The 27,746-nt window shown below is 43.6% G+C and overlaps 1 protein-coding gene across 28 annotated transcripts in view; it reads left to right on the top strand.

Annotated features, from left to right (window-relative positions):
- The window catches only part of LOC105497564 (myelin transcription factor 1 like), a 533,126-nt gene that overhangs the window by 23,489 nt on the left and 481,891 nt on the right, over window positions 1–27,746 (top strand). For all 28 annotated transcript variants that reach the window (XM_071076157.1, XM_071076158.1, XM_071076139.1 and 25 more), the window contains one exon: window positions 23,376–23,475. The gene's annotated coding sequence lies outside the window, so the exon portion shown is untranslated. The remainder of the gene's footprint in view (window positions 1–23,375; window positions 23,476–27,746) is intronic.

The raw sequence follows: 27,746 nt of genomic DNA, 5'->3' as shown, positions 1-27,746 counted from the left end.
GGAGTATAGGTAGAGTGTACTGAAGCATAGGTGGAGTATAGGTAGAGTGTACTGAAGTGTATATAAAATATAAGTGAAGTATAGATAGAGTGTACTGAAACATGGGTGGAGTATAGATAGAGTATACTGAAGCATAGGTGGAGTATAGAGAGAGTATACTGAAGTGTAGGTAAGGTATAGATAGAGTGTACTGAAACATGGGTGGAGTATAGATAACAGTATTTTGAAGCATAGGTGGAGTATAGGTAGAGTGTACTGAAGTGTAGGTCATGGAGATCGTGAGTGTCATACTTACAATAGTCTCTATGAGATAAGTTTATGACTTTGTTCTCTCAATAATGTGAAATTACTGAAGGTTTTTGTATAGTTGAATGGCAAGGTCAGAGCTCTTCTTTGGGATAATTAGTCTGGCAGCCAATCAGCGGCTACTTCCTGCCAATTCTATCTCTAAAATTGTCCTCCCAAATGTTTTATCCCTGCCATTTCTTCCATCATTACTTTAGAGTAGCCTGTCATTATCTTCGTTCTGGACTTTTAATAGTAGCCATCACGCCACACACCCCCACTGTCACCCACACTCTTATAAATGAATTCTACATTCTGTTTTCAGATCAATTATTGCAAAATACAGCTTTGGCATTTTTCTGCTCAAACAATACCAGAGTCTTTCTATTTCATACAGAAATAAACCCAACACCTTACCCCACTCTTTGAGGTAACTCCCCGCCCATTCTCAAGTATGCTTTCTATCCCTGCATTATGCTCATCTATTTCAAATATTGCAATGAGGACTGGGCCAAACACTATTCATTGTCTGTGCTTAGATGACTCACACTATTACTTCTGTAATGTCTTTCTCTGGTGTCTATGCAAACACACCCTATTCACTCTTCAAAGTCTGGTTAAAATGCCACTTTTCCACATAGCCCTGTCTGTTCCTTCCAGGTGAATTCTAGCCCTTTTCTTTTGAACTTTAGCAAGGTATACTTTTATGATCCTTATCATTGTCTACCTTGCATCGATAGCTATTTATATAATGATGTAACCTACTCTATGAGGCTGTGAAACACTGTTCTTCATAGATGTATGTTCCTGTCAGAAATGTTGGACATAGTTGGTTCTCAGTAAATCCTCGTTGGTGTGAAGAGAGAATGGGGTCAAGATTGAATGTGGAACTCTCTTTAGTGCTGTTGCTGTGACCAGAGCACCATCATTTGAGGGACCTTCTGTCCTGGGATTTCCAGGCCTTCTGATTCACAGTGAGGTTACCTCTTCTGAAAGTGGTGATCACCTCTCTTTGGTTTGTGTTACGTAGGGTGCCTCGGTATGTGGAAATAGGCATGTTGCATTGCATGGAAAGATATTCCCAAGGCACTTAGGACACATGAATGCATGTGACCAGCTGTTTTGCTGCATTTCTGGGAGACTTACTGTGACAATGGTGTGGAATAAAGATTCCAGGAACCAGACGTCCAGACTCCTATTTGAAAACCTTTGGCTTCTACACATAGCATTTTACTTTATCTACTTACGTGTGTTCTGTCTCATTCTATTTCCTTTGGACCATTTGATACCACTTAAAAAATCAACAGTTGTGTATCTGCCTCTCGAGTTCAAGCAACTGAGAGGGACACTTGAAAATGCAAACTCCTGCAGCTTATCACAGTGGCCAATGTTAATGATGAGAGTGGAAGCTGAACTGAAATACTGGAGAGGAAGTCTTCCCTTTCTCAATACGTTCTCCCACCAAGGCAAAACCTGGGATAAGGAAAAGAGTCCGGGCACAAAATTCCAGGAGTCTTCACACTTGGGTTCATGGCAGAGAAAGAAGCCTTTGACCTTGCTCCTGTTCCAGGATCAGAAATGTCACCATTCAGATTTTAAAATGAAGGGGTCATTGACGTTAAGTGGGACAGATGAACACTGGCTCCCGAAGACGCCACTGTCCAGAAATAGGCAGCCACTTGGTATCTGAAATGGTTGGGCTCTGTGTCCCTACCCAACTCTCATGTTGAATTGGAATCCTCAGTGTTGGAGAGGGAGGTGATTGGATCATGGGGGCAGTCTCTCGCTTGCTGTTATTGTAAGTGAGTTCTCATGAGATCTGGTTTTTTGAAAGTGGGCAGCACTTCCCCCTTCTCTCTCTCTCCTTCCACCACGTGAAGATGTACCTGCTTCCCCTTCACTCTTCCACCATGATAGTAAGTTTCTTGAGCCCTCCCCAGTCATGCATCCTGTACAGCCTGTGGAACTATGGTTCAATTAAACCTCTTTTCTTTATAAATTACCCAGTCTCAGGTAGTTCTTTATAGCAGTGTGAGAATGGACTAATACAAGATTTTTGCTAGTTCTTTCTGCAACAGTGATCTTAGTAGCAGGGCAGTCTCAATGAAGTGCCTGCTTCTGAAGTAATAAGGAATCCTCCCTATTTAATGATAATTTTAAAACTAAAAGTTACTTTAGTATTTAATACATTATGGCTATGCTGAGTTAACTATTTTAGGGAAAACAGATATTTAGATGTTGCACTTCATTTCTGTGTATTTTAAACCAAGTGTTGGTTCAGGGGATACATTTCAACCATCAACTGTAGGAATGAATATAATCACCTTGGTCCAATATATTCCACTGTGAAATGTTCTTTACATGCACTGCCTGAAGTTTTTACCTGGGATTTGTAGTATCCTTTATATTAAATGCCTGGGCTTTTCTTCAGTTGTGATGAGTTATACAGGCTCTGCAAAGATTTGTAACATAAGTGTGCAACCTTCATAATCAATTTTACCTGATCTCCAATGCAAGTCCAAATTCCCAGTATCACAGAAATAAACTTAAAAAATGTTTTAGTTAGCCCAATATAGTAAATAATAATCATTTTAATATATAAACAGTACAGAATAATTTTAGTGAGATATCTTACACTTTTATGCAAACTTCAAATCCAAGTATGTATTGTACACTGAAAGTACATCTCAACTCAAACTGACCACATTCCAGGGCTCAAGAGCCCATGTGGCTAGTGGCACCCACAGGACAGTTCATTCTTAGTGATTGTTTCTTCCTGATGCCATGCCTGCTCTTTCAGTATCTGCTCTAGAGGGTACCCATATAAATACGTCAGTGAGATGGATTTTCCAGGGTTGGCAAACTACGGTCTGTATGCCAAATCCAGACCACTTCCTGTTTCTGTAAAGTTTTTCTGAAGCAGCCATGGCCATTCATTTGTGTGTTGCCTATGACTGGGCTTGAGTTGCAGAATATGTATTTCCAAGGCTATTAGACTTCCAGTGATACAGACAGAGAGCAGCAACCTGCTCCCTGAAACTTCAGCAGGAGCAAGCTAAAAAGGATTAAAAGATTAAGGAAGAAAAGAAAAGTTACCTAGTGCTTATTATTAAATAAAAGTGAAGAGGATGACAAGGATCATTAGCACAGACAAGACACTTGGTGTGGACTATACAGAGAGGTTTAAGTCATCGTCCTCACTTCAGAGTCCAGCTGATGTTACTCTTCCCCTGCTAAGCCCTACCTCTCCTTTCGAGGTCTGCCTCTTCTTATCCCAATAGCCAGTCTTACCTACACCACTCACTTACCTAACATAGTCACATAACTTGTCAGGCTACTTGCTAATGAGTGTATTACTTTTCTACCCACCACCAGACTGTATCCCCTGGAAAATGTGTATCATGAGTTAAGTGTGTTACCTTCTACCATATGGATTTTTCTGGTGATCTGTAGATATTTAATTTTTGATAGATTTGGAATTTAAATAGTGCATTTTGTTAATATTTTGTTAAATCCTGTACAGCTATAGCGTCTCACTTTATTTTTCAGTGTCTTTTTTGTTTCTTGTTTCCACATAATCCTCATTCAAATATTTGTTCTGGAATAAAGGGGTCTTCAAGAAACACTTCTAATGAGAAATATAAAACAGAAACCGTGGGATTGCTGACAACTGCCCGCAGTTGGGACAACTGTGGTTAAGTCAGGACACTTTGATGTGACTTGTTGCTCGATGTTTTTCAATGTGGGCAGCAGAACTCGGGGAAGGATTCTTCCTTGAATGTCGCGTTGCATACGTTGTTCTCTGAGAAGGAAGGTGGCTATCCTTGGCAATGGTTTCTGTTACTAACACTGCTATGAACTGTGGTCGTTTTCAGACAAGCTGCTTCCCTCCCCCGGCCTTTGGTTTGTTTGGTGTTAAACGTCTCCTCTTGGTTTCTATGGGTAAATGAATTGTTCTTAACGTGGTGTCCTCTAGGATGTGTGCGCTATACAGAGAGGCCTGTTGAGAACTGCCAGAACGCAGTCCATACACTGCCTAAGTGCACTCCTGCCGCTAAAATACATCTCGGCCCTAATGACTGGATCCCTCATTCTGACCCAAACCTGATTAAGAGAGCAGGGAGACTCTGTAACAAACAGTGACATGTGATTTTAAGACGTTTTGACTACATTGTCTTTTTACACTGTTTGGAAAATAAGCATCAGTTGGTAGGAATTGGCTGACTCCTGGTCTGTACTGATAATGGCGCTGGGTGTCTTTGGGGTATAAAGGAAGAAGGGGGCATGGCCTCAGTAAGAAGTAAAGGTGCCCCCGTGGAAGACGACACTTACAGGGCTCGGCCAGGCAAGCCGAGCATATCGTGGGACCACAGCCACTCAAAGTTGAGCTTATCTGCTTTTTCAACAAGTCCTTTGATACTGGACATTGCATCTCCACCTGTGAAGCTGAACATGATGTTGATCAAGGCGATCGCCAGGATACAACAGGATAATGTTTGTGAAACATAGAGAGTATCTGCAAACTATCACTATCTTGACTACTATTTTCTTATTGTTGTTTTCCCATTTTTAACCTAGAATTAAAAATGGAGCCTGATTGACTACTCCCTGGCAAATAGTAGATGATGAGTAAATGTAAGTTGAGTAATTTATTGAATGACTAAAAATAAATACAAGAATTTATGCAAAAGGGACTCAATGTTGATTATGATCAAAAGCTATTCACAAATAGTACTAAAAGCCAGAAGTGCCTTTGCTTCTTCATTATAACAAAAGTACTACTCCTTACCACAGTCAACTGGCCCCTCTCAAGGACTTTGTTCATGCATCAAACCATTATTGCATATTACCACGTCTACAATCTAATTAATAATTTGGGTTTCAGCAAAGTTTTAAATGAGACAAAAGAGCCCATTTAAATTCTCTAAGAGTTACAAGAATTTGATCAGGTTTCCACTTTTTGTTCGATCCCAGCCATTTGAGCACACAAAGCTGTCTATCTTTCTAGGGACGGAAAGAACTCATTGTTCATTGTAAGCAGACATCCGCCACAGGAATGTGCATATATCAGCATATTTAGTGGCAGGCATAGTCATTGCAATTTGACATCTCAGTCAAGTTTTTCTTGAGATCTGGCAAAAATAGAAGTATAGCAACCCCTCCTCCTCACCATTTCCAAGGAAAAGTGGCCCCACATTTTCAAAGTTCACCTTATATAGATGAACAAACTCACATAAAGGAAGAAACCAAAATCATACGATCACTGCGTGCATTTTTAAATCGATTGGTCCAAAAATTTCTGAATATTTAGACAGCACTCACTGACTAATAAGCTAGATAATTACTCATCGATCTACTAAAATTTTAGTCCAGAATTTGAGCACCTGTTTGCAGAATGAATTTCTGTTTCAATATTCTGCCATGTTTCACATTTGAGGAAATCATGGATAGATAATGGATATCAGTTTATTTTTTTTCTCTGTGTGCGCGTTTTCTGCGCCAGTGGTAAAGTGGACTTATTTTAATGCATTTTAAAGGTAATTGATCATGGCAATGTTAGCCCATTGTGGATATAAATTTTGGAATAGAAAGAGGGCCATTGATGAGCCTGCCGTCCTCTATAGAGGTTGAATCATGCTTTCTTTATAGTTGTATCAACAAGCTCTAACTTAGTGCCTGACACATATTATATAGCTAAAATGTTGTGTTTCATCAAATTCACATGAACTTAATATTTGGTCACAGTAGTGAATCTCTGATATTTCCATATTTAAATTTTCTTCTTTTTCTCTTTTAGACAGACAGGGTCTCTGTTGCTCAGGCTGGAATGCAGTGATGCAATCGTAGCTCACTGCGGCCTTGATCTCCTGGGCTCAAGCAATCAGCCTCAGCTTCCTGAGTAGCTGGGACTACAGGCAGGTGCCATCATACCTGGCTAACTTTTTTAATTTTTTTGTAGAGATGGGGTCTCACTATAATGCCCAGGCTGGTCTCAAACTCCTGGCCTCAAGTGATCCTACTGCCTCAGCCTCCCAAAGTGCTAGGACTACAAGCATGAGCCATTGTGCCAGGCCCATATTTAAATTTTTAATTAAAGAAAACTTTTAGAATGACTATATTGACCAATCCTTCCATTTTTGTTTTATTTTCTCTTATAATGAAATGCTGACGGCAGTGCCTGACACTTAGTAAGGCTGAAAAAGGTGAGTTGAATGCTTTCTAATAAAGTGATGAAAAAATGAATGTGTCCACCTACGTACGTGAACTGGGGTATATAGGAGAGCAAAGAGAGTTTTCACCATGTCTGTTTCAAATAAAGTTTTCTTATATAGAGAGGAAATGAAACACAGAGACAGGAAAAAAGACAGAGACAGAGGCAGGGAGAGGCTTGGAAACAAAGGAAAGAGAGAAGGCAGGGGAGGGTGAAACACTAAGCTGCACAGGGCGAAGAGAAAAGGGCGAGGCTGGCACCAAGCGAAAGGTGTGGGCTTACAGAACACTCGTTGGACTAATGTAAATGTAGGCTTCCATGTTGTCTGCTGAGGACTGGAACAGAGAATGGGGCACAGCCAAGTGTGCTTGCTGTGACCAGTCGCTCCTGCAGGAGAGTGGGCGTTTTAGGGCACAGCAAAAATCAGGACTTAGTTTTCCTGGTGGAGTAGAAGATGGGCACACAGCCTTCTGGGTCCCTGCTCTGATGACCACTAAGATGGGAAGAGAGATGCCCAGCTCCAGGCGGCTCTGTGAGTGTGTGAATCAAAGAAAGCTTTCACAGCCAACTCTATGAATCCACTAAGAATAATTGCACGGATTTGAGAACATCCGCTTCCCCTCCCCGCCATGCTACTAGAGGTTAGACAACTCAAAATACGCATGGGACAAAGTTCTTTTAAAGCATTACCTTGCTGAGAAAAACGATACTTCAGTGCTACTATTATCATTTGGAAAACTGTGCTTCATTTATGGGGTATTGTTCAAGCTGGGAGAATGTGACTATGTAAATTACCTCAAGAAATGTGTGCCCCACACTAATGAGATGTAAAGAGAGAGATTCTCGCAATGTTCACATTTTGTTGGACTTTGATAGGATCAGTTTGTGAACAATTGTGAGTCACCTAAAACTGATTATAAAAGTCTGAAAGCTGAGTATTAGAAATAATATACTGCTTTCCTTCCTCCGTTTTTTAGGAAACAAAGAGATTATTCAGGTTACATGAGCTTGGGATCTTCTCCATAGTAAGTAAAAGGAACTCCAGAGGCAATCAGAAGTCAAATGTCTCTACTCACATATATCCAATTACATGTGTTTTCATAAACACATATTTATTTGAATGTCTTTAGGTTGAAACACATCAGTTTTACTTCCAGTAACATATAAGTCATCATTAGGCACAAAGGAGACACGTTTTCACAGAAGAATTTTGAGTTTATGTGTTGATGGAATCTTGTTTTGTGTTTTCCTGATATAAAGCCTTACTACTCCATTCTAGTGTTTCACAATAATATGTGGACTTGAGGCCAGGTTAAACGGCTTGGGAATGACTTCTAAGTCATTGATACACCAAACAGTATTGATGTTTTCTCGTTTGCTTTAAAGCTAATTAAAAGGACACAAGACATCAGCAGGCTGGTGGAAAATGATCTAGTGCCAAAGTAAGATTTGGGAATCTGACAAGTGAAAGATTATGATGACATGGAAAAAGTTTGTAATGGGACTGGATGTTTTAAAAAATCATTTTGGATGAAACTCTCCTCTCCTTTGTGAGTAAGAGTCTCTCTGTCATTTTTAACGATGGATCAGTCAGCACTAAGCAGAGCTGAAGAAAAACACGGGATTAATAGTTCAGATGCTCGAGGTTTGCAATGTCCTGAATACTTGCAATTTCACTAGAAAGACATCCAGGAGTGCCTCACACTAGCAAGCACTGAGAAAGACTGTAAGAATGGCAGCATCCTCTAGTTGCGTATCTTGAGTGAAGGAGCAAATCTTCCTTTCCAAACACGAACCCCAACTCCCACCCCTGCCTGCACACATCACCATCCTGAACTGACTGGTGCACACTTAGGCTTCCTAGTCACAACCATGGCCTCCTGCCCACACCAGTTCAAACTGGAGTACTGGCTTGCCAGTCTACAGGCATCCATGGGGCTCTCCAGTGGCCTCTGACACGGGTCCCCACTGGCGGCTCACATGGGCCACGATGCATCTGGGGGAGATCATGGCCCAGGCTGCTGTCAGGTAGAGTCAGGATCTCCACACATTGATGGGTGCTCCGTCTTAGAGAAATTCTTAGTGCCAAGCCCCTGGAGAGGAACCCAAGCCTTTTGCTTTCATTAACAAGTCATGCCCCTGTTTAATAAACACCGAGTTAGCCGGGCACAGTGGCTCACGCCTGTAATCCCAGCACTTTGGGAGGCCGAGGCGGTTGGATCATGAGGTCAGGAGATCAAGACCAACCTGGCTAACATGGTGAAACTCCATCTCTACTAAAAATACAAAAAATTAGCCAGGTGTGGTGGCAGGTGCCTGTAATCCCAGCTACTCGGGAAGCTGAGGCAGGAGAATCACTTGAGCCTGGGAGGCAGAGGTTGCGGTGAGCCGAGATCGTGCCACTGCACTCCAGCCTGGGAACACAGCAAGACTCTGTCTCAAAATAATAATAATAATAAAATAAATAAACAGAGAGTTACCGTAGAGAGAGTGAGAGGACTGTTCCCGCGCACTGCAGGGCATGTGGCAGCCCTGGCTAACTTCAGTGAGGCTGCCACCTCCCACGAGAACATGCAGTGTCTTGTGCTTCTTGACACTGGGACCAGGAAGCTGCTGGTGGCACAGGGACTTGTGGAAGCTCATGTTTCCCTGAACACAGATTATCTTATTTTACTCCTCCCAGAACACAGGTGTGTGAACATGGATAACAGAATCTCGGCTGGGCGCGGTGACTCAAGCCTGTAATCCCCGCACTTTGGGAGGCCGAGATGGGCGGATCACGAGGTCAGGAGATCGAGATCATCCTGACTGACACGGTGAAACCCCGTCTCTACTAAAAATACAAAAAAAAAAAAAAAAAAAAAACTAGCCTGGCGAGGTGGCGGGCACCTGTAGTCCCAGCTACTTGGGAGGCTGAGGCAGGAGAATGGCGTAAACCCAGGAGGCGGAGCTTGCAGTGAGCTGAGATCCGGTCACTGCACTCCAGCCTGGGCGACAGAGCGAGACTCCGTTTCAAAAAAACAGAAAAAAAAAACAAAAAAAAGGATCTCAGGTATCTGTTTTTCAAGGTATTATTTGTCACATTACGTGTTTATGTTATCAAAGAAAAGTTCCCTTTGAATGAAAATTTGTCAAAGTTTATGCTGTTGTGGCATCTGGTAGATTATTATTGTAAGCCATTTGTTAAACTCAAACATTCCTCGTGCTGGAATATTTCGCTGACAGATCCACGCCAGAAGGATGTTCAGACTTGAGGCTTCATTGAATGGTCTCTCGTCGCCTTGCTTATCACATAAGTTTTCACTGTTTAAGTTTTCGTTTTTCTATCGTGTCTCTTCAGAAAGGATATGGTCCTGAGTATCAGGTCCAAATCCTCCCAGAATCTCCCACGTATGTGGTCCTCAGAGGCCCGTGATCGAGGCTCCTGGGAAATGTGTTCATGCCAGTGGTTTGCAAATCAAGTGTTTCTGTGTTTATTTCAGCCCCAAATTAAAAGCCAGGCTTAATCAGAGAACAAACTGGTCCTCACAGCCGAGCTTCGTTAGGGCACTAGGGGGTGAGCAAGTTAAGGATGTTTTGTGGATGTTTGCTTCTCCTAGTTTCCTGCTAGAATTAACCCCAGCTGTGAAATTGGCTTTCTTCTCGGGTCCTCGTTGCGTAACTAAGTGGCGTGGACGCAGAGAATGAAGCCGATGTGAGCAAGAATGAAGGGCACAGGCATCCTCAATATCCCTTTTTGTGGCGGAGAGGGAGAGAGCAGAGTGGTTTTGCTTTACCAAAATTTGGAGCCCCTGTTTCTTTCCTCAGATGGCTCCCAAAGACATTCCCTTTACTTTCCTGGCCGTCTTCCCTCCTTGGGAGAGCAGAAGGAGGAGGGCAGTGCTTCATGCTGTAGAAAGGACACATTTGTTCTTCCTTGAGCAGTCCCTGGAACCTTCTGGAGTGAATGCCTTTGAGCATCATGAGTGGCACATGCAGCTGTTGGCACGGCCAAGGGGAGAGTGGAGACAGGCGTGAAGCATTGGAATGGTAGGAATCTTAAAACCTGTCTCTGGGGGGAAATAAGTATGAACTCCATGATCCATCTGCAGAATAGCATGTATTTGGTGGGAATCTTGTGTACTGGTAATAGCAGATTTCTGCCGAATTTCGAAGCACTAACCCCAGGGCCTCCTCCTGGTGGGCCTGGGATGGGCCTGGCTTACGCCCCTGTGCAGGTGTCCCATCCACTTGAACTTCTGCCCCACACACGGTCCCCCGTCATGCCATCCTGTGGTTAGGAATGTTCAAATGCAATTTCATGATGCTTCCTACTTGAGCTGAGCAGGAAGAAATGACTCAGATCAGAAATCATTTTCAAAACCTCCAACGGTCACGACTTCACTGAGAAGCCTTGGAAGCAGAGACTCAGAGCAGAGCCATGGGTAAGGGTTGTGTGCGTTCTGCGTCGCTAAGACGGGAGGTCCCCTGATACTTGCGTTGTTACTGGCCCGCCCTTGAAGCAGGGACGTTGCAGGTGGTTCCAATTGGCCCTGAAGGGTCCTCCAGCTTCCTGCAGAGAAACCTGGGAAGGAGGTGTTGGCCCAGCTGCTGTTGGCACTGCCCTGGGACTAAAGCGAGCATCATTTGTTTTCTGTGCACCAGGGGCGTTGCCATGAGGAGCCTCTGGGGTGCTGGCCAGCCCTGCACACACCGGTGAGGCCCTGTGATGACCTGCCACAAAGAGGCAAGGCTCGCTCCTGACGCAGCGTGCTGTGTGGCGTCTCCAGGCCGAGGCCGCCCACCAGCTTCTCTTCACTAGAGGGATGCGTGGTGCCCTGGGGCAGCAGGAGGCAGCACCCGTTCCTGAAGTGTCGCTCCTCCCTGTGTCCCCACTGACCCCGAGGTACCACGGACAGAGTCCCACACACCCCTTTCTCACTCTCACTCCCCCTCTGTCTTCTCCAGGAGTTAATGACATTAGCCAGACAGCATTTCTAGAAAAAAACCAAACATCTGCTCCACTGCTCAAATACTAAGATGGAATATACCATGCCCATATACAAGAATATCTTGATACTAATTACAAAGCTTCTGTTTATGTTTTTTAATTTCTTGAATAAAAGGAAAACCTTCAAAATGGAAATAGTTGTCACTGTGAATCACTTTTTTTCTGTTAAAAAAAATGATCTAAATGGGACTAGTGACCCTTTACCAAGAAGGCCAAGCATTGTTTAATAGAGAATCAGCCTATTTGGAATCAATTTCTTCTTCCACTTGTTTTAAAAGGCACTCTTTCCTCTTGCCTCTTAAATAGCTTTTGTTTCAGGAGCAGTGACAGGAGGAAGTTTAGCTGCACCTCAGGTGACTTTTATAGCAAAGCTTCTCAACCACCCAGGGCTTCCATTTGACTGGCTCTGGCTTGGTTTATAGGCACCTCCTTGAAAAATAGAATAAAATTGTCTATATTTTCTATATTTATCCTGCTGAGTTTTTAAAATGTAACTCTGCTTTTGAGTTGCTTGATTGTATGTATTTGGGTTGCCAGCCTTTGGAATCTCTCTCTCTCTCTCTGGCTTTATTATTCTCCCTCTTTCTCTGCCTCTCTCTCCTCCTCCGTCCCCAACCTCTCTCTCTCTAGCTTTTTTATTCTCTCTCTTTCTCTGCCTTTATTCCTCTGCCTCTCTCCGTCTGTCTGTCTCTCTCTGCTACCTCCTGTCCCCTCTCTCTCTGTCTACATCCTCTGCCTCTCTCCCTCTGTCTCTCTCTGCTACCTCCCATCCCCTCTCTCTCTGTCTGTGTCCTCCGTCTCTCTCTCTGTCTCTGTCCCTGTCTCTCCCTGCACCTCCTCTGCCCCCCACCCCCATCCAGCCGCCACACTCTCCACATTGCCTTTGGGTTAGGTTTCCGTCCCCCATAATGCAAAGCGCTGATGCTCTGGGAGAATCTCTTGCAACAGCTGGGTGGCAGAAGAAGCTGTCTGGCTCTGTGGCCTCACAGCATAGAATTTACTGAGTGGACAGCACCCAGCAGAGCCAATGGTTCTCAGGAGACCTCTTGTTCCAGGTATATTGCCCTTGTTCCGTGTCCCTGGCTTCAATGCAGCATGAGACCAGTTTCCTCTGCCTGGAATGCCCTTCCTCATCCATCTCTTCCCACCGGATCATACTCGGGCTTCAGAGCTCTGCTCCTGGCTCCTCTGTCTCAGCTTCCTCTTTCCTGAGCTCCTATCACATCTGCTCCGAAGCCTCAGCACGCTTTAGTATCACAGACTGTGATCAGGAAAAGACGGATCATAGATTTCACACCATCCAGCATCTCTCCTAATTCAGGGATTCTCCGGAAATCTTTCCTGGTGTTCACCTGCTGATGGTCTCTGCCTGAATACCTAGATTGAAGCAGAGATCACCGCCTAAAAGAAAAGAACATCACTTTTAAGTGCACGTTATTGATCTCATTTATACACACTGAATGCTTCTCTGTCCGGAATGTTAGCTTCTTGAGGACAGGGACTATTGTATAATATAATGTAATATAATGTCTTCTGCAGTACCCTGCCCGAGGCTCTGCACACACTATTGCTTTCAACAGATACTTAATTGATTTCTTCTACAAGATAAACAGTAAAATGAACATCAGATGACACTTGAGTATTAATGGGCTGAATGTTTATTCCTAGTGACATGTGACTTAGATACCCTCAGCCTCCCCAGTAAAAAGAACAGGCAGAAAGTGAAACAGATTTAACTTGGTTTTGGTCTCGTGTAGAATGAGGTAATTTCGACTTCGCCGTCTCGCTTCTCTTTCCTCCTTCCGTTCACGTCTCGAATGGCAATGCAGTCTCCAGCGTGTGTTCAGTGGCTTCAGCTGAGCCTTGCTGGGCTGCCTGGCCTCAGATGAACTGCATCAGGCATGGGCATCAGACACGGCTTCTGGGTGATGCTGTGCTGAGCTCAAGTCAAAATTCATCTGATCTCAGTCCCTGCCAACTCTCTTCCCCCATTCTTTCTAAATTGAAACCATCCTAAGATATGCAACAAGGACAACCAGGCTTTTGTTGTGCTGGGGGCCTGGCATAAGCTGAGAGGATGCCAGGGGCTCCCCTTACCACAGGGCTCCCCTCAGATGGCCAGTTGCTTTCTAAGTCTAGTCAAGTGACTGGGGCACCACCCGTGAGTCGCTCACCGTCACCAGTGCCCAACCATGCTTGTCTCTCGGCCGTTCTCATCTTCCTCATTCCTCGGGGTCTGAGCTGTCACTATAATTTAATATTTTCCACTGACAGAAGAAGGTATCTTATAGAACCCAGATTGGTTTTTTTTTTTTTTTCTCTTCCTCTTTACTCTTCTCTGTATTCATGCCACTACTTTTTAAAGCATGACCATCCAATTACACTGAAAGCGGGGGGCCCTGTCCTGCCCCCCATGCTGGTGACCGTTGCCTTCCCATGGCCGATGCGATCCAGAAGCGTCCCTCAGAGGCATGCCAAGCACGGAGCAGGCGGGCATTCTTGGAACTGGGCATGAACAAGCCTGAGTTCCTTCCAAGGATCTCGTCCCACATCTTTCCTTCTGCTTTGTGCATTTTCAAAACCGTCTGACTCCAGAGGAGCCGGAAGGAGGGAGAGGGCCGGTCTTGTGCCTGGGGGTTGTGTCCACCTCCTGCCCCAGGCCGAGGGGCAGATGCTTCCCGGAAGGGCCAGGGCAGCCTCAGGCGGAAGCTTTGGCCCTGCCCACCTAAGGGACACAGACACACCATCTTATACCAGTTACTACTTCCTCAAGGGTGTGTTTTGTTCCCCGGGGACCCCCTCAGGCCCCTCACCTGGAAGCTTCGTCCTTCTAAGCTCCACCTCCTTAGCTCCGAAGGAAGCCCAGCTCCACCTGTGTAGGAGCAGTGCTCACCGTCACCCTCCACGCCCTGCTCCTGCAGACCTGCCTCTAACCGAGGGCGCTCTGTCCTCACAGGAGCACAGTCTCGGGGGGAATGGGGAATGAGGTCTTCTCTCTACCTGCAGTACCTGGGCGCTGGGGACAGAGCTCTGCAACCCTCACCCTTCCTTTCTCCTTAGTGCACTTGGCAGGCTCCCCTAAGAACACACAGGCATTTTCGTTCCCTCCTCAGTGCTGTTCTTGTTCTTTTTCTTATTCCTCAGCCCTTTGGATTACAGAGAAGACGGACACAGCTGCCATAGTAAATGCCCCATGAGGCAGTGGCACCTGATGTCAATGGCGCTTTTGAGGCTTCACCTCCCGGAGCCACTAAGCTGGGATCCTCTGGCTCCTGGAGCTGCTAAGTTGGGATCCTCCAGCTCTGGATGCCTCCAGGGTGGCTGTCTTGGCCCCAAATCTAGAGCCTCTATCTTCTCGATCCTGCCTCTATGACTTCAGATTTACTCTGTAAGCAGAATTTGCAAATGAAACAGAAACATGCAAGACAGAGGAAAATGTTCTTTTGCAGAGTGTGTTTCAGGGAAAAGAGCGTGCCCTGGTTCCCTATCTCACTGATTCCCACAGATCCGTTCCTCTCCTATCCCACTCTCCTTATCCCAAATGTCTTTCTGATTGCTCTGTGTATAGTCTTGGGGTTAAAATAAATTAGGGAGAATAGTTTGTCAGATACAATTTATCCAATACGTCTGATTTCATGGAAGCAAACTTGCTTGTGATATCGGGATGTAGAACCACTTTGTCTGTTTTAAATTTACAAACATACACTTTGCTCTGTGTGTGACTTGAGCACAGTGTTCTCAGTGTGGCTTCCCGAGGCTGGACCATGAGGGCCACACAGACGGCTGTGTCTGTGCACCTGTCCCGGAGGGCCCCGAGCTGAGCCCCGACAGGGTTGGGAGGCTGTAACCGCGTGCTGGCGAACCGCCTCTGGGTTTGCAGTGTCCTGTCCAGAAACCGTGTCACTGCTGAGGGCAACATGGAGTCCTTACATCCACAAGAAAATAAAAGATAGCAAAGGAAATCAAAGTGGGGAATTTTCCCAACATTTCTTTCCATAGCCAAGCGTTACGTCTTTTGTGCATTTCACAAGGACTTTTTCTCGTTTCAGGTTTGTTTTCATGTAAGGTTTGGGAGTAGAATTGCTATCCCAAACCAAGGAGGCAGCAGGCCAGCCTGAGCGGCACCGACTCAGCTTCAGGAAAGGCTGTGCAGGGCAGCCTTCAGTCTTTCCTAAGCCACTGTCCCCAGAGCTGCAGGCCCCTGCACCTGCCCCCAGTCACTCTGCAGGAATTCTCACATCTGAGGACAGCAGAGCTTCCACCTGCCCTACTCGCTGCCCCTTTTGCCTGGGAAGATTCCTTCCCGCTGCACACCAACAGAGGGAAGCAGAGCCCACACAGCTGAGGCTCGGGCTCAGAGAGCAGCGCCCTGGATGGGCAGCCCCACCCACTCCTTTCAGCCCGGGGCACAGCCACCCGCCCCGCCCTGCACCTGCGGGCTATCCAGCCCTTCTCTGCACTCTTAGAATCACACTCTCACATCTCGTGAGATGCTCCGGAGAAAGCTAGGCTGCGAATAGAAATACTAAAAATTATCAAATACTCTGTGAGACAGTGACTTTTAGATTCTTTTCAGACCTGGTCATGTGGGCTCTTCTAGTGCAAGAGCTGGTGCCTGGGGGCACAGGGTCCGTGGGTCGGGGAGCCAGGCTGGCTCCGTGGCTGCACGTGGCGATGGAGACTGCTGTCCACCTGCAAGGGCACCCAGCCTCCGCGGTGCAGAATCTGACCTTGCACACAGGCCGGGCTACCGGGACTCAGAACCCGTCACGCACCCCGTCTCCTCAGAACGGAGCGGCTTCCTCTGGTTTGTCTCCTTAGCAAATATGTCGCTTTTGATTTTCACCTTCCAGTTTGTGTGATGAGCTTCCTCAGGACAAAGACCGGAACACTTTCCTGTTGGTCAGTCTCCTGCCTCCCATCCCCAAGAGTCACCTCTTCCATTTCCGCGGGGAGTAAAGGCCTCTAGATTAAATCTTCTTCTGAAGTCATGGGCATGGGGCTTCAGTTCCAGCTCCAACCTGTAAAATCATGGGCTTATCTAGCTAATTGTCCTGAACCCAGAACATGTTCATTTTATATCATAAAGAGATTTAAGCTCAAATCACAAATCACTGATTTCATAGTCAGGAGGCAGAAAGGCTGTACCGTGGCCTTGTAGCTAAAACCCAGAATCACAACCCTTTTTTTTCTGATTTTTTTCATCATTCTCGCTTCTTACCCTGCTTCTGTGCCTTGTCTCAGGGTTCTCAGCCTAGGAGAGTTTCATGTGGCTCTGGGTTCTTCCTTAGGTAAAAGCATAGTTTGTACTGAGTTTCATTTTTTGCCTAGCCTTCTCCTTACATTATCTAAATTGATTCTTTTAACGGCCCTAGAAGGCGAGTGGGCTGGTGTTGTCAATGTTTTATCTTTTTCCTCTTTCTCTAATGGAGGAAGTGGTTGTGCTGTGAAGTTCATACAGCTAAGAACTAGCAGAATAGTAATTTAAATCTGGACATTCTTTTGCTAGTTCTGGGCATTTCTTTTGAGCCAGTGTTTCTCAGCCCTGGCTGCACATCAGGATCACCAGGGGGCCTTCAAAAAACTACTGATGCCTGAGCCTCACCCCAGACCCATTGGATCAGTGTCTCTGCAGGCAGGGGTCAGTGCTTTTTCAGAGGCCCCAGGTAACTGGAATATGCAACCAGGTCCAGGCATCTTTAAACCATGTTCTTTTCCTGCCTCTGTGTCAGAGCATGTGGGCGTGTGTGGACTGGGAGCATGGACGCTAACAAAACGCTGTCGTTTTAGCCTGTAGTTCTTCCACTTGGCTGGCACATGTGATGAGCAATTAAGTTTTAATGACTCTCTTCATTGTTATCTTTATGCCCACACCAGTGTTGTATTTCCTTAAAATGTAAGTCCTTTAATTATACAGACTGCATGAGTGTAACATGTTCTTGCTATTACATAGCATGTGATAAAGCACACAGCACCCTAGCTTTCGAGATGAGGTCACCCAGCGACTTCAGACTTGCCCAAATAAAGAACCTTTTTAAAAACGAAAGCAGACAAAGGCCTCGCTCCTCAGATGGAAGTGGAAGCCAGGGCTCTGGGCCTTTTCCAGCTCCCTCTCCTTGCAGATAAACACTTGCTCCATCAGAGGCTGGGGGTGACCATGGGGCCCTCAGATATACAGAGCACAGTTCCAAGACAAGGTTCTAGACGTGAAACTAGAAATTCTGACTTTCTCTACGGCTTCTCTGCCCGTGTCCTGCAATTTGTGGCTGTGTGGCTGACATCATGAGCTCGTGTGGCAGCGTTGTGATGCCGAGTTGCCAAGGCCAGTGTCAGAACGTAAATACCCGGACTCCCACTGGGGATCCCAGCCCTGCTATGGGGAGGTCTTCCCCAGGGAGCACATTTCCTCTCAGCACACACTCCTCTCCTTCCTCCACCTCCTGGGATCTGCCTCCCGGGAACCTGCCCTTGCTGTCAGGGCTGAAGTGAAGCCCTGTTTATACCGTGACACAGGTGAGCTGGAGTTTGGGGATTTCTGACTGTGGCTATTAACTGGATCCACATCTAAATCACTTAAAATAATCTCTTCAGACAATACTAAGAAACTCACCTAATGTCTCAGATATCAAATGCTTTAAAGTATCAGTCATGCACTCACCCCATTTAGAGAGGATTTTGGTTCTATTCCACTTAGCCTGTTTTTATTGCATGGGTGGTACCAGTGAGGGGGAGTTACACTTGTTTGCAGAACATCAGGCAGTGGTACAAGGGCTCTTCTTATTTCAGTCTTACAGAAGGAAGACTGTTCAAGTTAACACAGCAATTGGCAGGTTGTTATGTTTTTCCATGATTGTTACCATAGGCTGTTGCTCTATGCTTACATATTTGCAGATATTTTTATGTAAGCCCAACTTTTCTATAAGATATTTGTAAAACTTAGCTCACTATATGAAACTCGACAGGCCTGAAAAAATGATAATCAGCTAATTAAAAATTGTTTTTAATTAAGAGTATGAACCACTATACTACTACCATGCTTGAAGTATGGGGTAAAATAGTAAAAGCCTAAAAATGGTAAATAAGGAAGCTTGAGTGCATTTAAATAAAGCTTTCTGGCCAACATGCAATAGAGCTTCAAAGTATATGGCAGTGTGATTAATAGAGGACAGTCCCCCCTTAGCCAGACAGAACCACCTATTGGGATTTTCTCAGGGTTAAGAGACAGGCATCACCCTCTGTGGTCTTCAGTCTTACTCTGCCGTCAGCGGAAATTTCTGTCTGCCCAGACAAGTGTCATCATGGGCTCTGTTTGGTGATAAGGAATCTTGACCTACCGCTGACATCATGAGCCACAGAAGCCTGGAGAAAAGCTACTTAATATGCAAGCCTGTGGCTTATATTGAAGGGTAGAACATTTTTAAAACGATAATTATCTTGGAGAAAATAACTTTTATTATTAAGTAGCTTTGAGTTAAGAAGCTATCGAAGAATATAAGCCTGGCATTCCTGAGACTGAACTGAATGGGTTATATTGTTCTCTAGCAAGGAGGTGTTCAAGCTGAACATGTGTATGTGGCTCTAGTCTGATAAAAATCCAAAGTGTAACTCATTGTAAAATTAACCTGATAACTGATAGTCTAGATCAGCACTGTCTAGTATCAATATAATGCAAGTGGAAGAATTACATATGTGATATTACATTTTCCAGTAAATGTTAAACGTAATTTAAAGAACCAGATGGAATTAATTTTAATAATATAGCTATCTAACCTAAATATTATATCAACAGGCAATCCATACGTAATGATTAATGAGACGTTTTATATTGTGTTCATGCTGTGATCAAATCTTGTGTGTATTTTACATTTATGGCACATTTCCAGGTAAACTGCACACAAGGCTGGTGCACGCCCTGCTCTTCTCATGGGTGTGGAGGACCCAGATAAGAGAAACACTTTGCTCAATTCTTCCCAATACTTTGCTCTGTCTAGGCATATGATGGTCTAATTTTTTAAAAGTTCATTTTAATTGCATTGAGGTTTGAGTGTGGTATTTGAGAGTGCTTGCTGAGAAATTAGATGGTCAGGATTCCAATCAAACCCTACTATTGACAAACTAGGTGATGTTAGGCCAGTGACGTACCTTCCCAGGGCCTCATTTCTGTGATCTGTGAAACTGATGTTGTCATGTATCTACCTGGTCGTGAGAATTAAATGACAATTCATATTTAGTACTTAGCGCATAGTCTGTGTGTTTAGGTCATTATAAATATATCTTCCCTGTCTCTAGAAATGAACTATAGGGTGTCAGCAAATGAGACCAGATGATCTATCTAGGGATAAATCTGATGTCTGTTTGAAGAAGCCAAAAAAGGGGACAAGTAAATATTCTAGAATGATCTGTGTACCCCACCAGAGAGTTCCTAATGTCAGCCCTTGTGTTTAGCTATTACTCTATTTAAATCTCCAGTAGGTTAAATTCCAAATTTCAGACTGAGCTGTAAAGTTAGTCGGGCTTAATAGAGTTTGAGTTTCATTGCTATTACAATTTCCATGGAAAGGCGAGTGCTTCTCTTCTGCCAAAAATGTGGTGATATCCACACAGAAATAACTACAACTTTATCTAAAAGACTATGTGAAATAACTATTAATTAACTAGAGTATCCATATGAATTTAAAAGACCCAGCTCTTACTGAGAAATAAAGCTGGATTTCAGAGGTCAAAAGGAGACTCTTAAAGATGATCTAATCCATTATCCTCATTTTGCAAATGAGAAAGTCACTCTGTGCTCCTGAAATTGCCACTTGCCCATCTTCAGTAAACACAGTATTTATATTTTTTCAATGATTTATTTTTTAAAAAAGACTGGGACTGACTCATGCTAGTTAATTTTCTGTAAATCACTTACTTTGGAGTATTTGAACAGGTCTTACGTCCAGAATTTTGCACCAGAATGCTGGTGATGCTTAACAAAATGTTAAAAAGATGATGGTCCTGATGTTAAATAACTTTGTACAGTCAGTTTTTTCAACACTTAAAAATTTAATACCTAAAGTCTTATAAGCTACTTGAGGATTATCTGAATTTTTAAAAAGGATGTTTTTTTGTTTCTCTTCTTCTTTTTTCTAGATGGAGTTTCGCTCTTGTTGCCCAGGTTGGAGTGCAAAGGCACAATCTCCGCTCACTGCAACCTCTGCCTCCCAGATTCAAGTGATTCTCCTGCCTCAGCATCCGGAGTATCTGGGATTACAGGCATCACCACCACGCCTGGCTAATTTTCCATTTTTAGCAGAGACAGGGTTTCTCCATGTTGGTCAGGCTGGTCTTGAACTCCCGACCTCAGGTGATCCGCCCGCCTCGGCCTCAAAGCAATGGCAATTTTAGATGAAATCTATGTGTGTGTGTGTGTGTGTGTGTGTGTGTGTGTGTATGTATCTGTGTCTCCCTCTCTTAGGTGATGATAACAGAATGGGAAATAGAACTTAGCGACATTGCTTTGACACTAAGTCTCTTCCACTCCCTGCCTTCGGGATTTTGTGCACCCTTCCCGCCTTCTGCAGGTGGCCTTCCAAGTGCAGGTGGGTGGGGAGGGAAGCCTGCCATGGCCTGGCATAGTTCTCCAAAGCCAATGCCTGGCACTTTAGGTAGATGTGTTGCTGGCACTCTTGGCCACAGATGATCTCTCCTGCTGTGCCCAAGTGTAGCAAACTATGTGGGGCCACTTAAACCCATTAGACCATTTATTCTTGACTCACAATAGGCAAGCACACTTTAACCCAAGTAGAAACTAAATTTATTGTCATTTTCAGTCGTAAAGTAAAATCCCAAGACCAGACATTCTCATAAAAGTTTTCTAATGGGTTCTATGTTTTATTTTTTTCAATTTGTTAGAAATCATTGGAAACTTGATATCTGCATTACTTCTTTTAAAAGCGTACATATATTTCGTTTGATTTTAAATGATCTAAGATGCTCTCCACATTTTAGTAATGAATGACATTGTCCTGGGAGAGTCATCAATTCTATCCACAAAAGAGAAAGTTTCTGTGTGTGAGCAAAAGCATGTCACAAATGCTAAATGTTTCCTTTTAGAAGAATGAAGAACAGGCCAGGCACAGTAATCCCACACCTGTAATCCCAGCACTTTGGGAGGTCGAGGTGGGTGGATCACGAGATCAGGAGTTTGAGACCAGCCTGACCAACATAGTAAAACCCCATCTCTACTAAAAATACAAAAATTAGCCGGATGTGGTGGCAGGTGCCTGTAGTCCCAGCTACTCTTGAGGCTGAGGCAGGAGTATCACTCGAATCTGGGAGGCAGAAGTTGCAGTGAGATGAGATCACACCACTGCACTCCAGCCTGGGTGACAGAGTGAGAGTCCATCTTGAAGAAGAAGAAGAAGAAGGAGAATGAAGAAAGAACAAAGAATTGGAGTATTGGAGGGCCTGAGAAACTGGAGGTCAGCCTGGAGCAGCAGAAAGCACCCTTGAGTTGGGAAGAGCTGGTTTTGAACCCCTGCTAGGGGAGCTCCAGCTCTGTGTCTCCAGGAGTTAGGCAGCATCTTGAACCGACGTGCAGGGAAATAATAATGCCAACTTTGAGGATTAAGAGAGATACTGAACCTGCAGTGTCTGACCTAGCGTGTAGCTTCTCAGCTAGATAGTCGGTAATGGGAGTGGTTGACATGTGTGCTGCTCTTACCATGAAGATCCCTGCTTCTCTCTCATCAGGAACGTGTCACAGAATAGAAAGTATGGCTTCTAGGCAGGATTGGGAAGACCCAGAAAGGGGAGGGCATTCCAGGTAGAGGTAAAGAAATATGCAAAGTTGAAAGCATAGAAGAATTTCATGTTTCATTTTTCCTCCCACAGAACTGCTAAAATTGGAACGAATATGGTTAGTGGGTAGAAAAAGTTGAATTAATGTTCCAAAGGAATTATTGTCCTTTTCTTCCACCACCCCAGTTTTCCATGTGAACCTAGAAAATAGGAAATACGGGAAACTTCCTGGTCTGCGCATGGTTCTTTACTTCTATTTTTTAAACACCTATTGGTTTTCATTGTGGCATTAGTCCTGATACGGCCTTAGACAGGCAAGCTGTGTTTGAGGTCCTTATTGAACTTGCATACGTTGCCATAATGCAATTCGCGGTGCACCCCTAAGTCCAGAACCTTCTCTTACAACTTCAATCACTGCCTGACAAGCAGCCTTTTGTCCCTGGAGCTCACCTCCAGCTCATCTCCCTGGGTTAGGAGTCTTTGTAGGGAGGATGGAGACTTAGGGACTCTCTCAAGTTTCACACAACTGAACTTGTTCTTTCATTTTTATTAAAGGACAGACCTTTATTTTAAAAGAAGTACAAATTTGGCCGGGTGCGGTGGCTGTTGTCTGTAATCCTAGTACTTTGGGAGGCTGAAGTGGGCAGGTCACGAGGTCAGGAGATCAAGACCACCCTGGCCCCTGGCCAACATGGCACATGGTGAAACCCCATCTCCACTAAAATACAAAAAATTAGCAGGGTGTGCTGGCCCATGCCCATAGTCCCAGCTACTCGGGAGACTGAGGCAGAAGAATCACTTGAATCCAGGAGGCAGAAGTTCCAGTGAACCAAGATGCCGTGACTCCAGCCTGGTGACACAGCAAGACTCCATCTCAAAGCAAAAAAAAAAAAAAAATTACAACTTTGAGGAGAAACAGTAGGAGTGTATCTAATTTATCTAAGGCCATTCCTTAGATAAATTTTAGCAAGTGTGGCTCTGTGTGTGTGTAGGGCCTTCAATACTTTAATGAGACTAGCCCAAGATGTAGGGAAACTATCCATTCCCATTAACTCAAGAGAAAAGAGTCTCAGTTCCATTTACTGTCTCTTCCTCCTCTCTTACATGCAGGGCGGGTCATGCGGAGGCTGTAGCCAAGGACGAGGTGTGTGCGGCTGTTGCCTGGACCTTTGTCCAATCCACATCGACATTTGAGGAATCACAGCGTGTGGTATGTGAACTGCAATGGGACTTTACCACTGTATTAGGAATGTAAAGGAGGTACCTGAAAACAAACAGAACTCACAAGGCAATGACTGATACAGAATTTGGGCAATTGGGTTCTTTTGTACCAGTTATTTCTTGCTGTTTTTAATGCTTACATGCTTCCGTTGTATGCCCTTGTCTAGTCAATTACATATACTTGTTAAATTCATACATCAACTATTACTTTTTCTTATACCCTTATACTGAGGAGAGCATTGCCTATAATCTAAATATTTCATAAATGAACTGAACCAAGCAGAGAACTTGATCCAAAAAATGTAGTTATGTTTAATTTCCTAATTCTTCTCTTGTTAGACTTATGTGGTGTTTTCTGAATTTCAAAGTCCTTCCACTCCTACTCTCTCACTTGAGCCTGAGTGAGGCCACATTGTAGACACGGCTGGCTCTCTTTAAGCCCTCGAGTACCCTGTAAGAAAGTTGCCACCATCCCTTTTAGACATGAGGAAACCTAGGCAGAGGGAGGTCGGACGGGTAGCCAGGGGTGCACGGACTTCAGAGCTTACCTCCAATCAAAGCCCCATTTTGAGGATGTAGTTTCCTTTTTCCATGGACACACATCTTTGGGAATCATTTGAAATCTATCTTGGACGTAATTGTGTAAATTTTCAGCTGCATGAAAGAGTGGCATTGACTGACCACGTGTAGGTTCGAGGTCTGGGCAGCCCTGACTGCTGGGGACGTTGAGACTGACCACATGTAGGTTCGAGGTCTGGGCAGCCCTGACTGCCTGGGGACGTTGAGGGGGACGTTGAGGGGGACGTTGAGGGGGACTCTCAGCTTCTGTGACCTTCGCTTTCTCTTCCAATTAAGAGTGGGTGGAATTGACAAATGCTACAAATTTAATTTCCAGCAAGACTGAGAAATAAACCAATCTGTTGGACCCAATGTTCTCTATTTGCTACACAACTAATTTTTAATGGTTCAAAAATTATCCTTTTCAAGGCATCATCTCTGTACTCTCTTACTTTTGGTATCAGTATCTTTAGCAACCTATCCTCTCAATGTCATTCTTTGCATTAACATCAAACTGCCAGAGAGACCAAGTTTTTAAACTTCTATTTTCTTTACATAATTAGCGTATGTCCATTGTAGAAAAATTGGAATATTAGAATAATAGATAATATAATTTTTTAAAGCACTGGAAATTCAAAAATTCAGTGACAACCACCATTAGTATGTTGATTTAAAATTCAAGACTGATTTCTTTGACAGTCTTCAATAAGATTTTAAATTAATGTGAGTCAAACTACCATTTGTTCTTTACTCCTTTTTCCCTTTATGCATCACATGTATCTTTTTGTAAGAAAAACTACTTTTTTGGGGGGAGGGTGGTGGAGTCTGGCTCTGTCACCCAGGCTGGAGTGCAGTGGCACAATCAGTTCACCACAACCTCTGCCTTCCAGGTTCAAGGTATTCTCCTGCCTCAGCCTCCCAAGTAGCTAGGGTAACTGGCACATGCCACCACACCTGGCTAATTTTTCTATTTTTCTATTCTGGTCTCGAACTTATGACCTCAAGTGATCCACCCGCCTTGGTTTCCCAAAATGCTGGGATTACAGGTGTGAACCACTGCACATAGCCTGAAGAACTACTTTTCTGTTACCTTATTTTGTTCTGTTACCTTGTCTAGCATTCTACTATTATTATGGATATACATAATAATGGATTATGGAATAATGGATTATATGGATATACACAATTCTACAATATTATGGATATACTGAAATATACTTCATCAATTCTGTATTGTAATTTCATAAGTTGGATTTTTAAACTTTTACCTTATAAACACGGTTTTAATAACCATTCTTCACCTAAAACCTTTCACACTGTTAATTATTTTCTTAAGATAAATTTACAGTAGAATTTCTTGATTCAAGACTATGTACATTTTGATACTTTTGAGAAGGGCAATATCTTTACAATCCTGCTGCATTTTATGTGTGGTCATATCACTGCATGTCCTCTGCTATTGAAAACACAGCTAACCATCCAATGTTTGAATGGTCTGCCATTACACATAGAAGTGTCATAAATTCAACCTTAAGAAAAAACTAATCTCATAGCACAAATTTAGTTTTGTAAAGGCTATATATGTATTTCAAAATATCTTCTAAATTCTCATAAACTCAGCTAAAAATCTGACACTTTTTTGTTCTTTTGTTCGTATATAAAATCATTGTATGAAGTACCTACTATGTGCAATACACTGTGTGAGGCAGTGGTGATATGCAAATGATAGAACATGACCCAGCTTTTTAGAAGTCCACCTTTTAGTTGCAGAATCCACGCTTATATTGAGTCTCTGACACATGATATGAAAAGTATTATAATATATTTACTTTAAAAATGAAATCTCAGTATGAGCAATTTAATATAGTGACTATTATTGTTTCTGATGTGTAACTCTGAGAATTTCGAGATCCACTACCATTAAAGAAAGCTAGGATTATGTCCATTATACTAAACTCCAGAGTGCACTACAGAAGCATTTCTGCCCCATGCCACCTACCCCTAAAAAGAAGCCTTTTTATTGCTTCTTGAATATTTCCAGGAATGGATAGCTTACAACTCAACAAGGCAACTCATTCCATTGTTGGATTGTGTCAAGGGTTTGAATATTATTCAGTTTTATAATAGGCACCTGTTGTTCTTACTTTCAGCCTCTGGACAGATACAGACTACGTCTAATTCAATTCAATGTAATGGATATATGTTAAGGATCTACTATGTTCAGAACATGTTCTAGGTTCTATGGGTTAATTTCTATTTCCTATGACAGTATTTTCAATATTTGATTATAGTTTTTCTAAATATGCAAGTTAACAAGTTCACCCCATTCAAGGAAATTGGATCATTAATATAAGTCTGCTAAATCTCTATAAAGCAATACATTTTGGCCTCAGTTGTTGACCACTTGCACGAGCTAGTTGGAAAGAATTTTATAATCAATCAGGAAGACACAGGCATTTACTCCTCCCACTTCTGTACATATTACCAACAATTTTATTAAAAAGAAAGCAAAAGTCATTTGTCCCTACACTATTACTAGTTATGACATGAAAAATCATGCCACGTGTATTAGTTCATTCTCGCACTGCCGTGAAGAAATACCTGATAATTTATAAAGAAAGGAGGTTTCGTTGACTCACAGTTATGCATGGCTGGGGAGGCCTCAGGAAACTTACAATCATGGCGGAAGGCAAAGCCGAAGAATGGCATCTTCTTCACAGGAAGGAGAAGTGCTGAGCAAAGGGGGAAAAGCCCCTAATAAAACCACCCGATATCATGAGAATTTACTCACTAACATGAGAAGAGCATGGGGTAACCACCCCCATGATTCAATTACCTCCCACCAGGTCCATCCCATGACATGTAGGGATTATGGGAACTACAATTCAAGAGGAGATTTGGGTGGGGACACAGCCAAACCATATCACCATGGTTGTGTACATTTGGTGTAAAACAACCCACATCAAAATCTGGAAAACCTAGTGTGTCCCCTATGGCTGCACCCGGGAAAGCCACCAGCCTTCTCTAAACCTCGGACACTTCATCAATTAAATGAAGGAATTAGAAGTCTTTGAGGAGACTTAAATTACAATATTTTATGATGAAATTTTGTGTTTGGGGTTCTGGGCTTTAGATCACAAAATGTCTGGATTCCTCTCACGTTATGGTTTGTTTGGCTGAAGCTTCCTTTCCACCTCCGGATGGGGTCTAACCCTGCTGCAATGCTGCACGCACGTGGTCACCCTGCACACACTTCCGCGCTGCAGCCTTGTCCTACGAAGTTGACGTATGTGACCTGACTTCCTCCTTAAAATAACACTAGGGAAGGAAACATTATCATCCCCATTTTGAGCAGGAGAGACCTGAGGCAGAGCGTTATGTAATGTGCACAAGGGCAGATAGAAGAAGTTTAGTTTGGTTTAAAAGGCACCCCATAGCCTCAGCTCCTGATTTCTGTCTTATATGGAATGGGCAGGTGAACGCCTTTACTCCTCCAGATTTTTAACTCCAAATAGTTCCTTGGAGTTGGTTCACTTGGTTGTCTTGGAGATGATGCGTATTACCAAAGCAACTTTGATATGCAGAAAATAAAGCAATAGCAACAAATCAACAATGCATAAAGCTGTGAACCATACAACCAGGGTATGTATGCAATGTCTAACTAGTGTTTCGTGGTGGATTCACTAAAATGACCTAATTTGA

Source organism: Macaca nemestrina, chromosome 13 (genome assembly GCF_043159975.1).
Source record: "Macaca nemestrina isolate mMacNem1 chromosome 13, mMacNem.hap1, whole genome shotgun sequence".
In the NCBI taxonomy this organism is placed as follows: domain Eukaryota; kingdom Metazoa; phylum Chordata; class Mammalia; order Primates; family Cercopithecidae; genus Macaca; species Macaca nemestrina.
This window is presented reverse-complemented; position numbering and strand designations above follow the sequence as displayed.